We start from the raw sequence: 4,362 nt of genomic DNA on the forward strand, positions 1-4,362 counted from the left end.
ATTTGCAGTGACTCTCTCAGTAGTCTGCAGGCTCTTGACCAGTGCTTCCCACGCCATCCCATTTTTTTTGCCATCCAGGAGTCCGTTCATGCTTTTGAACAGCGTGGACTTCAGTGGTGTTCATTTGGACCCCGGGACACGTTGGGATAGCGGGAAACGAACTCGCCGACAAGTTCGCCAAAGAAGCTACCTGAAACCTGACGTTGGAGATCGGCCTCCCGGCAACTGATCTCCGATCGGTGTTGCGCCGTAGGGTATTTGGGATGTGGGGCGACGAAAGGTGCACTCTGTCTGCACCCAACAAGCTGCGGCGAGTAAAGGAGACCACGACTGTGTGGGGTTCCTCCATGCAGGCCTCTCGCAGAGATTCTGTTATTCTCTATAGGCTCCGCATTGGTCACTCTTGGCTGACGCATGGTCATCTGTTGCGTCGAGAGGACCCACCTCATTGTCGCTGTGGTGCAACCATGACGGTGGCCCATATGTTGTTGGAATGTCCTATTTTAACCGCTCTAAGACGAGCTTTTAATCTCCAGGGTGATTTATGATCTCTTTTAGGTGACAATGTCTCTATGGCAGATCGGGTTTTAGGTTTTATTCGCGCAAGCGGCTTTTATAGGTCCATTTAATTTTATTACATCACCCTCTTTTCATATGTATCTTTTAATTGTGTTTGTGTTGTAATTCGAGTCCACACTAATCTTTTAGGCTGGAGGTTTTAACGTGATGCAGAGTGGATGGCTCATCCTTTTATTTTCGTGATCAGCCAGCCACGATCCTCTGCTGTACAGTTTTTATTCTTACTGCTTTTCTTCTCCATGTTGTTTTTGTTGCTGTGCTCCGTTTTCCATGTTGCTTTATTATTGACCTTAGTGATTTTCTTCCCCTGGAATTTTTCTCTTGTGCTTCGAATGACTACTGGATGGTTTCACTGTGCTATGTGTCTTTATAAAACAAGGGACCGATGACCTATGCAGTTTGGTCCCTTTAATCTTCAAACCAACCAACCAACCAACCAACTCAGAAACTGCAAAAGGATTGAATACAAAAGGCACAATGCCGACTTCTGCCCAAAGAGAGTAACGCCTCAACGAGTCGGAGTTAAGAACCATTCGCGGGAGGCCAGTGTTCGATTCCAATGCACCACTAGAGGTTTCCTGTAACCCTTTGACGTTCTCATTGACGATGAAACACAGAAATGGCATCGGGATATAGAACAGTAGGCACAATGCCGACTTCGGTCCATGGGGAGTAACGGCTCGAAGAGTCGGTACTATGATGTTTTCCTGGGATGCCTGTGTTCGATTACGATGCACCACTACAGGTTTTCTGCAACACTTGGACCTTCACATTGACGATGAAACAGAAATTACATCGGGGTTGAATACAAAAGGCACTATGCCGACTTCTGTCCAGGTGGAGTAACGCATCAGAGAGTCGGGGCTATGAAAATTTCCTGGGAAGCCAGTGTTCGATACCGAGCACCAATAAAGTTTTTCTGCACCCTTTGACTTTCACATTGGCGATGAAACACAGAAATTGCATCGGGATTGAATACAAAAGGCACAATGCCGACTTCTGTCCTGGGGGAGTAACGCCTCAAAGAGTCGGTGATATGAAAATTTCCTGGGAGGCCAGTGTTCGATTCCGATGCACCACTACAGGTTTCTGCTACCCTTGGACCTTCACACTGACGATGAATCACAGAAATTGCATCGTGATGGAATAGAAAATGCACAATGCCGACTTATGTCCAGGTGGAGAAGTGCCTCAAGGGATTGGGGCTATGAAAACATCCTGGGGTGGCAGTGTTCGATTCCGATGCACCACTACAAATGTTATGCAACCCTTGGACCTTCACATTGACGATTAAGCACAGAAATTGCATCTGGATTGAATAAAAATGGCACAATACCGACATCTTTCGAGGGGGGAGTAACGCCTCAAAGATTCGGAGCTATGAAAATTTACTGGGGTGCCAGTGTCCGATTCCGATGCACCACTACAGGATGACTCCAACCCTTGGACCTTCACATTGACGATGAAACACAGAAATTGCTTCGGGATTGAATTCAAAGGGCACAATGCCGACTTCTGTGCAGGGGGAGTAACGCCTCAAAGAGTCGGTGATTTGAGAATATCCTGGGATGCCAGTGTTCGATTCATATGCAGCACTACAGGTTTTGGGCAAACCTTGAACCTTCACATTGACGATGAAACACAGAAATTGCATCGGGATTGAATAGAAAAGGCACGATGCCGACTTCTGTCCAGGGGGAGTAACGCCTCCGAGTCGGTGCTACGAAAATTTCCTGGGATGCCAGTGCTCGATTCAGATGAAGCACTACAGGTTTTCTTTAGCCTTTGGACCTTCATATTGACGATGACACACCGAAATTGCATCGGGATTGAATAAAAAAGGCATAATGACGACCTCTGTCCATTGGGAGTATCGCCTCAACGAGTCGGTTCTTAGAAGGTTTCCTCGGAGGCTAGTGTCCGATTCCGATGCACCACTACAGGTTTTCTGCAACCCTTGGACCTCCAGATTGACGATGAAACACAGAAATTGCATCGGGATTGAACACAAAAGGCACGATGCTGACTTCTGTCCAGGGGGAGTAACTCCTCTAGGAGTCAGTGCTTAGAACCTTTCCTGGGAGGCGAGTGATCGATTCCGATGCACCACCATACGTTTTCTAAGTCCCTTGGATCTTCACATTGACAATGAAACACAGAAGTGGCATCGGGATTGAATACAAACAGCACAATGCCGACTTCTGTCCAGGGGGTGTAACGCCTCAAAGACTTGGTGCTATGAAAATTTCCAACGATGCCAGTGTTCGATTCCGATGCACCAATACATGTTTTCTGCAACCCTTGGACCTTCACATTGACGATGAAGCACAGAAATTACATCGGGATTGAAGACAGAAGGCACAATGCTCTACTTCTGTTCAGGATGGGCAACGCCTCAAAGAGGCGGTGCTATGAAAATTTCCTGTGATGCCAGTGTTCGATTCTGATACAGTGCTACAGGTTTTCTGCAACCCGTAGGTCTTCTCATTGACGATGATATACAGAAATTGCATCGGAATTTAATACAAAAGGCAAAATGGCGACTTCTGTCCAGGGGGAGTAACGCCTCAAAAAGTCGGTGCTATGAATATTTCCTGGGAATATTATTTTTATTTTTATTTACTGACAAATTATAGACCTGTTACCTGATGTTTAAAACGGGTCGTACATCTTACAAATTTCGTTTTTTATCTTTTTACAGTTTTCTTTCCTTTTGTTTTATCCACAACATTTACAAATAATGATTCAAAATAACAATAATTAGAGGTTGGAATATAAATAAAATCGTGTTGTTTTTAAGAAGAATATAGAAAGAAGATAGGATAGATGAGAGATTTATTAGTACCATCACCGAGTGTGAGTGACGGTGAATACCTCGGAATGGTTTCATCGAGCCGTTGACCGCCAGTCACACACACACACACACACACACACACACACATTCACACACACACACACAAGTGGTTATTAGTAGAGAAATAATGTTTCTTATCCTATTTGTTACTAATCCTATGTATTAACTACATTAGGTGCGCATCCATGTACAGCATTTGGTGTTTTCTTGGCTAGATTGCCAGCAATTTGCTTATTTACTGTCATATCTGAGCTTCCTCCTCCTGTTCCTCCTCATTGTCACTATTTTCGCTGTCACTGTGGGTATCGCTGTCTATCCTCTGGAGATTTCTGTTACGCTGCTCATAGGCATGTCTGTGATGTCGTGTCCGCATATACTCTTCATGTGTTGTTTTTCAAATACTGTTTGGCAGTGCGTTTAATTGTGCCCATTGTTCTTCGTCTCTTATTGCTGTGTATATATCTATGTTTGTATCTGTGTAATCTAAGTGTAGTGTATGTCTATTGTTCGCGTATTGCCCGCAGAAGAAGGTAGTGTGTTCTGGGGAACCTTCTTCCCCGCATGTGCATGTAGGTGTCTGCCTCAGAATCACGCGGTTTAAGTGCGTGGGATAAGGTCCGTGACCGGTTAAGAAATGTACCATACTGTGGCTGGGATCGATATGTCTCTTTCTCAACCGCTCCCTTATGTCAGGGAGGACGTCGTGCAGTCTACGTCCCTTATCACTTACACCCCACTCACCTTGCCATGTATAGCCTAAGTAGGACACTTCTCTGCCCTCGTCTGACGGATGCTTTGTTGGTGACCACGTTCAGTCTATGTGCGCACGTGCTAGCTGCAAAGCTCAGTACTGATTCGAAGAGCGCACAGTGGTATCTACGTATGACTGGTAGAGGTAGTCTGTACTGTTTTGAATTTAGCCTCACCAG

The sequence above is a fragment of the Schistocerca nitens genome, chromosome 2 (assembly GCF_023898315.1).
Source record: "Schistocerca nitens isolate TAMUIC-IGC-003100 chromosome 2, iqSchNite1.1, whole genome shotgun sequence".
Classification (NCBI taxonomy): Eukaryota; Metazoa; Arthropoda; class Insecta; order Orthoptera; family Acrididae; genus Schistocerca; species Schistocerca nitens.